The sequence below is a fragment of the Megascapheus bottae genome, chromosome 1, assembly GCF_031878675.1.
Source record: "Megascapheus bottae isolate mThoBot1 chromosome 1, mThoBot2.hap1, whole genome shotgun sequence".
Taxonomy (NCBI): domain Eukaryota; kingdom Metazoa; phylum Chordata; class Mammalia; order Rodentia; family Geomyidae; genus Megascapheus; species Megascapheus bottae.
Window position 1 is genome coordinate 32,922,191 of NC_143509.1, and position 12,171 is coordinate 32,934,361.

Below are 12,171 nucleotides of genomic sequence, written 5' to 3' on the forward strand. Positions count from 1 at the left end.
ATTACAATTAAAAAAAAGGATTCCTCCCCTTTCTGGTTCTGTATGGGATCAATAGAGAAAGATGAGGCATCCTGGGGGAATTTTCCAGGTAAATGGCCCTCACCCCATCATCCTAGGGCAGATGCATGCCATGGCCCTGGTGCCCACTTTATCTTTACCCTTGCAGGAGGCTGCCCTCAGCGCCACCCCAGGGCAGATCAGAACTCACCCACACTTTCTAATAAATAGAACATTTACCCACAGATTTCACTTTGCTCTAGTGTTTTAATGATCTTCCCCCAGTGCCTCTGATAGACTTAAACATAATAGAAACCAATTTTGACTCTAATTCAATGTTCTCTGTAGGAGAGGATGACTGAAGTTTAATTACAATTCTTTTATAGCAAATGTGCACACACTCTTCTGCTTGTGATGTGATTCCTTCCCCAAATTTCCATCTCAAAATCAGCCTATCACTAGGACAGTCACATGCAGCACAGTTAATTATAATGGGATATGATGGTTTGGGCTGTAATACAAACTGAGAACCATGGCATCTACAAAAGCAAGCTTCCAAGAAACTAATAAACCCAAAGCCTTTGTGCTATTCCAGATACTGTTCTTTTTTGTTTCTGTTTTGCTTTTATGTAAATGTACTGAAGAGGGACTAATAAAAAAATGTTGGTTAGAAAGTCATTTTTCTGTCTGTGCAGGCCACTGCAATGTCCCTCACTTTTCTTTGCTTGTCTACAGCTAAGGAGAGTGTCCACAGATAGTGAGGAGTCCCAGAAATTCAAAGCATTTTCTAGCACATGAAACACTGAAATCGTCTCCATTGTTATTTTACAAAACAGAATCTTTCTCAATATAATTTCAATTTAGAAGAAAAGCCATGCTAGCCCGTGTCTTTAAAATCATGGATCTGAATGACTGATGCTGAAGAGCAAATTGCAGTTCATAGATGAGATCTCGGGCTTTGTAGGTTGCTGTTGTATGTTTCACAGGCTCCATGAGTAGCATTGTGGTGGTATTGCAAACACAACAGGGAACCTTGGGAACAATCAGGAAGGCAGGAGGTATGTGATGAACACACGCCTGCAAAAACATTGCTGGACCACTTATAGAGAAGCAGCAGAGAAAGAAACATTGCTGAAGCTTCTAATGTTATGAAATAGACAAAATCTGTCCTCGTGGAACTGGTCTGACACAGCAGAGTCAAAGCACACAAAAATGTCTTAATGAGCCACTTGGAACTGGAGATGAGAATTGGAAAATGATACTTGAATGGCAATAAATAATCAATAAACTAGCTCCGAGAAGGGTAAGTCAAGGAAATGGAAAGAAATTTCATTTTTATAGTGGTTTGATCATGTTTCATTAATGCATAATTTCTCCAGAAAATAAAAGGCCAAGTAAGCACTGAGAAATGCCCTTTCTAGTCCATCTCTTTCTTTCTTTGTGCTGTTTTATTTTAAAATCAATATCAAAGGAATGCTGGTGGTTCATGTTTGTAATCCTAGCTACTCAGGAGACTGAGATATGAGGATCATGGATTCAAGTCAAGCCTGGACAGGAAACTCTTACCTCCAATTTATCACAAAATGCCAGAAGTGGAGTTGTGGCTCAAGTGGTAGAGTGCTAGCCTTGAGCAAAGAGCTCAGGGACAGTGCCCAGATCCTGAGATCAAAACCCACTATCTTCACTCATGTGTGCAAACAAAATGAGAAGAATACTTGAAGAATATCACTTCGTTAGTCTGCACTGCTATGAACTGTATTCTACCAGTCAGTGCCTACCCAATTTGGGCAAGTAGGCTGAATATTGACTTGGGATCCATTTGCAGAGAAGAAAGCAGGAACAAATATGTCATCTCTTAAGTGAGTGTAGCCATGCAAAGAGGTATAGAAAAATTGTAAGCAAACATGAGGCCCTCCATATAATAAAGAATGGAGCAAAATCCATAAATTAAAGGTAGAATCTAAGAAAACCACCCTCAAAATAACCCAGTGAAGGATATTTTTTTGGAGGATGATAGGAAGATGAAGATAAAAAATAAAGTATTATGTGTTATTTATATGATGATTAATGATATGAATGATTTTATGATTGAAATGTTAGATTGACTGAAGCTAGTGAAGTCATATAGTTCTGATTATTTTTTACAGGTAGGTTCAGTACAATGTTTTAACATAGTAAAACCCAAACTTCACCCCAAGTTTGAATTTTATTTTTGCATTGTTTTGTGGATGAGTTTTTTGCCTTTCTTAATGCCATAAACTAAGGTTATAGAAAACATCTTAATTTTCACGAAGGTATTGTAATGTATTACCATAAAATCTTACATTTTATGGAGGATTAAAGATATAAGTAGATGCACAAATAGACCTTTTATTTTCCATGGCATATAATATGTTTATGTATGTATATACATGAATACATAGGAATTATGTTTATTATATATGATTTAAAGTGATATGAAAATAAGCTTTCTAAAAACTGTATTTCACCGTGGCAAATGTGTAGATTATTTTTTCTCAGAGATTTACAAAAGTATAATTGTGTTTTATAAGTGAATAGCTATAATTAAACTTAGTTTTCCAGTTTCTGAGTAGGAAAATGCAGTTGTGTAGTCATATAAGCAGAATTAGTTTCTTATATTAACATTGTTTTGATGCTGAGAGATAGAAACATTTAGACTCATTCTTTTATACTTTATTCTTTCAGAATGCTCACCTTCGTCTTAAAATTCACACAATGTTGCTGATGCTCATGAAGTAATAAGATGATATGCAAATTGCTTCCCGCTTTACTTATAGTAAGGAAGCACAACGGCTTGAGGAATAACTGTTAGGTAGAGTGTGAAGACACAAACTCTTAGGATGTGCCACTTGCGTTTGTCATTGTGCTTTTCTTCAATGTCTCCTTTGCTTTATTTCCTGGAGTGGTGGGAAGGATTTTTTTCTGAGACAGCTTACGAGGCTAAACAGAGTCTCCAATAGTTTCCTTGTTTTATTAGAGATTTTGTTTTCCTTATTAGTGATCATTCTACTGGCCTTGAAGATTTAATCCATCAGAGAAACTTACTAACATGCAAATATTCCTTGAAGAAATAACATCATTTTTTGGTGGGGAAAGTTAAACTCAACTCGGACCATTGTACTTGGTTGGCTTGCTTGTCCAGCTGGTACTTAACCACTTGAGCCATTCCTCCAGCCCAGCTTTTTGATAGTTATTTTGGAGAGCTTGACCTTGCATGGTAGTCTGGATCTCAGATTCCTTAGTAGGTAAGATGACAGTTGTGAGCCACTGGTATTCGACATGAAATAACATCTTAAAATGATGGCAAAGAGTTAAATTCAAGGTAAAAGAAGTAAAATACAGAATAGATTTTGGAAGTAAGAAATGAGAATAAGATTCTGCAACAGAAAAGACTGCTAGACGCCTCAAAGATACTACTTATAACATTCCTTCTTAGAAAGTTATCCTTAAATAGTTGTACAAAGAAATTTTAAGAGGCCAAGAGTGTGACCTAGTGGTAGAATGCTTGCCTAGCAAGCACAAAGTCCTGGGTTCAATTCCTCGGTACCATAAACACAAAAAAAGTCAGAAGTGGTGCTGTGGCTCAAGTGGTAGAATGTTAGCCTTCAGAAAGCCCAAGGACAGTGCTCAGGCCCTAAATTCCAGCCCCAGGACAAACAAACAAAAAACCCAAAGAGGTTTTAATAGAACTTGTCAGTTTATTTTTACATTTTTATTGTAATTAATAGAAGGGTTACATTATATTCACCAGATAAAAGGTACGTTTCTTAACAATCATTGCTACCCTTCTCATGGTTTTGTCCTCATTTCCTTTCTCCACCCCCTCACTTCATCTTGTTTACTGTCCTTCCGTATCCTATTTCAAATAAACAAATAAACATATATACAATATATCAGATCACAAGGTAAGATGAGAAATAACATTAAGAACATTAAGAACAACAGTCACACCTTACATGGCTCTTGTTTCTAGATCCTGGAAGTCCTTTCATTTAGCCTCATCCTATATGGGCTTATGTATCTAGATTTTGCCCTATTGTAAGCCTCTGCTAGGGCAGTCCGAGGATTATACTAATTATGACAAATGATGGAAACCATTGAGCCTATGTTCCTTTTTGTCTGGCTTACTTCACTTAATATGATTTTTTCTAAGTCTTTCTGTTTCCTTACAAATGGGGTGATGTTCTTTGTGATGGCGGCATAGAATTCTATTGTGTATAAATACCACATCTTGTTGACCCACTCATCAACTGAGGGGCATCTCGGTTGGCTCCATATCTTCACCATGGTAAATTTCACTCTTCATCCTTGAATAACCTCTTCATCCATTACTCAAACTTTCCCTTTTCATTAAGAAACTGTCCTTGGTTTTCATTCATTTGGCTCTGCTGCTTCTCTTTCATGGTTGCATGTTCAAAGCTTGACCTTTATTGTATTGAACTTAAATTTCTTTAGTTGATTGTGAAGTTGTACTTAGCCTGGTTGTTGCCTGGTTGTCTTTGTGCCAGTACTGTGGCTTGCACTCAGGACTTTGAGTTCTTACATAGTTTTCTTATTTACTACTTTCTTGTTTACTATACTCTTATCACTGGATCATGTCATCCTTTCAATCATTTCTCCCATTTTTCCTAACTCTACCAAACCTCTCTAGTCACCAGGTTCCATTTTCCCATTTACACATTGAAATGATTACATTCATCGGCCTTTCCTCTCTCCATTTGTCTTGCCTCTTATGTTCTCTTGGGTTTTTCCATGTGTCAAGCTAGCTAATTCTGCTTGACATGAATTTTCTTTTGTCAGTCTGTATTGGAAGTAATTAAATACTATAATACATTCATCAATCCTTAGATTATTTTCACACTTGCTTGCAGAGACTCAGGCTTGGTTGATACATATTAGTCATCTGAGATACTCAAATAAGTATTTGACCCAATTATTAGCCATTATATAGTAATATATAATGCATAAAATATATATCTTATATAATAAATATTACTTCGAAGGTTATGATGTCTATTTTTGTCATGTCTACCATAAGTTCCTTAGCCACTGACCTGTGTTTTATTAGCCATTCCTTTTAAATTACTTGGTGAATAGGCTAAACTGCTAGACAACTCTCAACCATTTCCATTCACAAGCAAGATAGAAATATGGTCTCCTCATTCCAGTGGAATGTCAATAATCTAGAGAAGGTGTATTAGCCTGAGCCTACCTATGAAATCAAGACCCTGTTTTCCCTGATGCGTCACTTTCATCTGTCTTATTAAAAGTGGATTCTCATGCCTATGCTCATGGACTTCACTCAGGAAAAGCAAGAGTAGAGGCACAAGAGCTCTATTTTTTAAGCTCAATAACAAAAGGTTACAAATATAAATTGTCACATCCCATTAATCACAATTTAACATGCTGATAACTTCCTCTGGTTCAGTGGAGTTGGGAATTCTCCAGTTATATGTTGTATGTCAGGCTAACTTGACAAGTTCTAGCACTAAAAAGAAGAAATGAATTTATGTTAGGGGATGGAATTAGGGCTTCTACAAGCTGACTGCAATGTTAAAACAGGAGAACACTGACAGGAATGGGTACACCTATACAGAAAGAACCCTGGGCTCAAGTCTGCTCAGGGACAGCACTTACCTGGAGGGTGGTGAGATATGAGATATTCTGATTTTTTTTGTCAGTCATGGGGCTTGAATTCTGGGCCTGTGAATTGTCCCTGAGCTTTTTAGCTCAAGGCTAGTACTTTTTTTTTCCCACTTTGAGCCACAGCACTACTTCCAGTTTTCTGGTGGTTAATTGGAGATAAGAGCCTCTTGGACTTTAGTACCCGGGCTGGCTTTGAACTGTGATCCTCAGATCTCAGCCTCCTAGGTAGCTAGGATTACAAGCATGAGCCATGGCACTGGGCTAGGAATTTTCATTTTATAATGAAAAATGTTGACATTTTACTGCCTAGAACCTAGTAAGTTCTGATAAATATTTGCTGCCTACAAAGTATGAGCGATAAGTGTATGAATGAAGTGGATTGACTATTATTTTATTCTTCTGATGTTAATGCCAATTGCTAATAATGGCTGCTGGCAGCAGGAGTGGAGAGCAACTGGCCCATGAGCAGAATAAGGTCATCAAATCATTTGGCATGTGACAAAAGAGACATGGAGGTTTCCCATTGGCTACTATGGGCATCTGTCTGTATTGACAATTTTGTATGAGCTGCAAATGATGTTATAAATGTCTAAATGGCCCTTGGCAGAAACTTTCCCCACCCCATAAAGCCTCAGTCTATCAATAAGAACTTTTGTACATGTTAATATATTATTCCTTAAAACAATCACATACACTAGGTGTTAGTTCTCTCCCCGTTTTCATAATGAATCAGAGCGAAGTTAAATGATTCACTTAGGTTACAAATGATAAAGCTGGAATCTATGCAGGCAGTCAGCTCCACGTCTCACATAGATAAACATGAAATCCATCTAAAGAACGCTACCTACATGCAACCTTTAGGAAAATAAGAAAAAGCTGGAAAATTTTGTCTCATGGTTATAATTTTAGCTACTTAGGAGGCTGAGATCTGAGGATTGTAGTTCAAAACCTGTCCAAGCAGAAAAATCTAAGTGGCTGTTATCTCCAGGAAATATTGAAAGTAGAGCTATGACTCATGTGACAGAGTGCTGTTCTTGAATGAAAAAGCTGAATGAGAGTTTGAGGAACTGAGTGCAAGCCCCAGTTCTTTGTCTGTCTGTCTGTCTGTCTTTCTCCCTCCCTCCCTCCCTTCCTCCCTCCCTCCCCCCCTCTCATTTTCTTTCATGCCAATTAAATAAAATAACTAGTGGATTGTCTTGCATGCAATTGCAAGCAGAGATCTCTAGGAACTGGACTTTGTAGGGAATCTTTGATGGGTTTGGGAAGTATTTCCTTAAGAAATAGGAGGGGGTGGGGAGAGGGAAATAGGGACAAAACCTGAGCAGGGATATCAATGTATGAGAAGTAATGCACCTATTATGTGGCAAATGTAACTGTAACCCCTCTATACATTACCCTTACAATAAAAAATAGAATAAAAAAGAAATAATTACTCCTATTTAGATTGATTATATAAATTAGAAAACAAAGATTTGTAGAAGAAAATATTTCCAGATATGAAAACTCACTTAGAATTGATAACTTTCCCTTGAGTTAGCCAGACATTTTGAGCATAGAGACTAACATTTCAAAATAATATTCCTGCTTTGACAATTATAAGGAGTCATTCTGAAACTTTTTGTAAGGTATAATTACATCAGAGGTGCTATTATAAAAACAAAAGATAGACTATAGAGAATTTCACACTCATGTGTAACTAGCTATAGAACTTTCAACAGTGTTATAAAATATTTGAAAACTTGGATACTGTCCCAATCTTATAGTATAATAGTGAAAATAGTTTAATCCCATATTCTAAGATAGCATTCTACTTTATTGTTCATTATTTGCCAGTCATTTCTATATATTGTATGTACTTTTAGGTAATGCATTTAATCTTCTGTTTATGGTCTATGTTATTGTAACAAAGTATCATAAATTTAGATGCTGTGCTGAAAATATCATCAATTTCTTACCTTAAAATAGTGCAGGTCAGAAGTACAACATCAGTCTCATTTTACTCAAGGTGTTGGCAGAATTGATTTCTTCTGGATGTTCCAGGGGAGAATTTATGCTTGTGTGTGTGGGGGGGGAGACAGAGACAGAGACAGAGAGAAATACACAGAGAGAGAGAGAGAGAGAGAGAGAGAGAGAGAGAGAGAGAGAGAGAGAGAGAGAGAGAGAGAGAGAGAGAGAGAGAGAGAGAGAGAGAGAGAGAGAGAGAGAGAGAGAGGAGGGAGTGTTTATATGCCATATATGCCAATACGGATTAAATTCAGGGCTTCTCACTCTCCCTTAGCTTTTGCACTCAAGACTAGAGCTTTGTCATTTGAGCCACAGCTTCTCTTCTGGCTTTTTGCTGGTCAATTGGAGGCAAGAGTCTCTGAAATTTGTTTGCCTGGATTGGCTTCAAATGTGGATCCTCAAATCTCAGCCTCTTGAATACAGGGGTTACAATCGTGAACCACCAGCACCCACCTTGAAAGGATTCTCAATGTCTGCCAGCAATTGTGCTGAGATTGATACCACTTCATGCCAACTCCTGCTTCCAGCACATTGCCTTTTATCATGGTAAGCCTTTTCTTTTTGTCTCTCTCACAAGGAACCTTTGTGATTATATGAAGCACATCTGGACAATCCGCAAGAGTTTCCAGGTTTTTTATTGTAATTGCAAAATTCATTCTGCTATATAAGGTAATATACTCCAAATTCTAGGGGGTAGAATGCTGACATCTTTGCCAGGTCATTAGCTTGCTGATTATAGACCGCAATCTGATGAAATAAAATCCTATCCTATATTTTCAGTTCTTTACATTCACCTATTGAGTAGCACTATTGTAAGCAACATAAAAAATGATTTTGAACTATAATTTGATTGGTTAAATCAGTTCGCCCATTTGTGCTTAATTATTATGGTCCAGTAAGTTTACTGGGCTTCTTCTAGTTTACTGCCTTGTTCTCATAATTATTTTCTGTAGCCAAGAGTTAGAATAATTAACCCTTTTAAAATTTTTAAATAATATAAAACTTATCTGTAGTTATTGAGCCATCTACCATCTTTTCTAGCATCCTCATGTCTGCCAGTCCAGACAGACAAAACCACAGAGACTCTTATCACCAATGAATCAGCAAAATATCAAACTGGAGGTAGAGCCGAAGTAGTAGAGCACCAGCTTTGTGTGTAAAACAGTGAGAGCAAGAAGCCTTAAGTGTAAGACCAACAGAAACAATAAATATTTCACCAAAATGATATAATGGGATGTGATTCTGGGATGAAAGGAAACCTGAGATGCTACTCATGACGAAAAAGTGTCCTCACCCCAGGTGACAGATGCTGAAGGCTCACACAATAGCATGCCCATGTATTAAACCTGAACGTCATTTTCTGCTTTTGCTCACAAAATGACTCAGGACTAGAACAGTAGTTCCTCTCCTTTACCTGCAGTAGAACACACTGTGACTGTGAGTAACACTTTATAAAGGAACATGCTACTACAGAGCTGGCGTGGATACTTTATTTCTTTTTGTTTTTTAACCTTTGTGATAAAGAGATAAATAAGAGAGTTGGTTGTTTTTGCATCATCTTCAGATACCAAAGATGTTATGAAAGTGGTGTGAATTTGGGGAGGGGGTCTTTCTGGGAAGAATAAAAGGAAGTACTTACATTTATGAAGAGAGGAAAAAAGAACAATCTTCCTTCCTACTTTCCCCCCCTTCCTCCCTCCCTCCCTCCTTCCCTCCCTTCTTTCCTTCCTCCTTTTTTCCTTCCCTCCTTCCCAAATTCTTTCCTTCCTTTCTCCTTCCCCTGTTCCTTCCCTCCCTCCCTGTTTCCTCCCTCCTTCCCTGCCTCCCATTCTTCCTTCCTTCCTTCCTTCCATCCTTCTTCCTTCCTTTTTTCCTCTGATTTCCATACATGATGCTTTTGCTCAGTGGCTAGCACTTTACCCACTGAGTCATACCTCTAACCCTTCCTTTTTTTCTTTGTTTACATTAGAACCAGGACTTTAACTTAGGGCCTAGGTGGTTTCACTTAGTATTTTTTTGCTCAAGGCTGACACTCTACCATTAGAGCTGCAACTCCACTTTTGGATTTTTGCCGGATAATTGTAAATAAAAGTCTCATGGACTTAACTATCTGAGGTAGCTTCAAACTCTAATTCTCAGATCTCAGCCTCCTGAGTATCTAGGATTATTGGCCTAAGGCACAGGCACCAGTTTGAGTGTTACTTTCTATCCATTGACCTGTGAAATGATACTTAAGGGGGATATTGAGGAAGAGTAGATTTTTTTTTTGCCAGTCCTGGGCTTGGTCTCAGGGCCTGAGCACTGTCCTTGGACTTTCTCAAGGCTAGCATTCTACCACTTGAGCTTCAGCACTACTTCCGGCTTTTTGCTATGTATGTGGTGCCAAGGAATCGAACCCAGGTCTTCGTGCATGCTAGAGAAGCACTCTACCACTAGGCCAAACTCCCGGCCCTGGAAGAGTAGAATTTTGGCTGAGATAAATTCATAGAAATTTGAACAGTGAATACAATTATGTATTATGTAATTAATGTCCAATGATGTGATGATATATACCTTATATGAAAAAAATAGAGTCTATAGTCTTTTTTTTTTTTTGCCAGTCCTGGGCTTGAGCTCAGGGCTTGAGCACTGTCCTTGGACTTTCTCAAGGCTAGCACTCTACCACTTGAGCCTCAGCACCACTTCTGGCTTTTTTTTGCTATGTATGTCGGGTACCGAGGAATCGAACCCGGGTCTTCGTGCATGATAGGCAAGCACTCTACCACTAGGCCAAACTCCCGGCCCCTAGAGTCTATAGTCTTATGTTTTAAGTTTTAGCTTCTTATTGGCCACCCATTTGTTGTCTTTTTTTTCTCATACTTAAGAAGGAGCTGGGAACTGATGACCACACCTGTAATCCAGGCTACTCAGGAGGCTGTTTTGAGGAGTGCAGTAAAAAGCCAGCTCAGACAGGAAAGGCTATAAAGCTATTTATCTCCCAACTATTCACAAACAAACAAACAGCAAAAACAAACAAAAAAAAATGTGGAGCCATGGCTCAAAGTGGTACAGTGCCAGACTTGAGAAAAAGAGCTCATGGACAGTACCTTAAGTTCAAACTTCATGGCTGAAAAAAATAGGTTTATAGTCAAAATCCATTTACTGAGTGGTTATCATGTACTCTGCTCCCAAACTAGCTAAAATTAAGATGTACCACCCTGGAGTTTCTAGACTGTCAGAAAAATATACACATACATAAATAAGTGTTGGCCTGATTTAAGATGAAGAGTTTGAATTCTATCACAGAATATTTTCTCTTTTCCTAACACCTCTTAGTATGTAAAAATGCGACCATAGCAACAATAAAAATAATCAAGTGCAAATTTAAATAAGGTAACAAGCAGAAACATATGCAATAACTTCCAAAAATCTGGTATAATTTTTTACTCTGGCTTTTCACCAGGAGTTCCAGAGTGGGAAGAGGCAAATATGCGGATATCTGTATACTTCTATTCCTTTTACCAGGCAGTAACAAAAATAGGAATTTGGAAGAAGTAAGTAGAACTGAGTGATGAAGTTTGACTGGATATGTGTCAATAAAATTAAAGATTCCTTAGTTATAAACTCAGCTGCAGAAATCCTCTGAAACATAGAATACTCTCTGTGCTGACTATATTGTATGATTGCTAATATAGTATCATTAACCAAAACTTAGGATGAAGTAACAATATTAGATTAACCATAAGGGCAAAAAAAAGAGAAGAGAAATAACACAGTACATTAAGAACAGCAATCTCACAAGGAAAAGCTTTTGTTTCCATATCCTAGAGTTCATTTCATTTAGTCTCATCTTAAATGACCTTTTGACCTACTGAATTCTTGCTGGGGCAAAATTACTAGCAGCTTCAGAAAGTTTTCAGTTTGTAGAAGACAAAGTGTAGTATGTGAAGTAATGCACATTCTATCTGGTGAAATAATGTAACCCTTCTATTAATTACAATAAAAACATATGGAAAAAATCAATTAAAATACCAAAAAATATTGAAGTTGAGTAAAACAGTGAGACAACTCTAAGCAGTGAATGATCCTGAGTTGTATTAAACTAGGAAAAGCATTCAGGGGCCAATTAGTGAAACCTGAATTAGGTATTAACTAATACCTAATAGTTTGGTTAAATGAGTGCACAACTGGGTGGAACAATGAAGCTAGGACTGCGACAATGAGCAATGTTTCTTCTATGCAGCAAACATGCAAAGGGTACTGAAGAGCTAAGAGGCAGAGACACTGCTAGACACTGCAGAGATACTGCAGAGAAACAGGAGTAGGGGCTCTGATAGCTCAGACATCCTGGTGAGGTTTCTGGTTGGAATTACAGGAAATTATTTTAATTTTTTGTATTGATACTGGGGTTCGCACTCAGGTACTGTCCCTTGCAATTTTGCTCAAAGCTAGCACCCTACCATATGAATCACATCCCCACTTCTAGCTTGCTAGTGATTAATTGGGGATAAGAATCTATTGTAC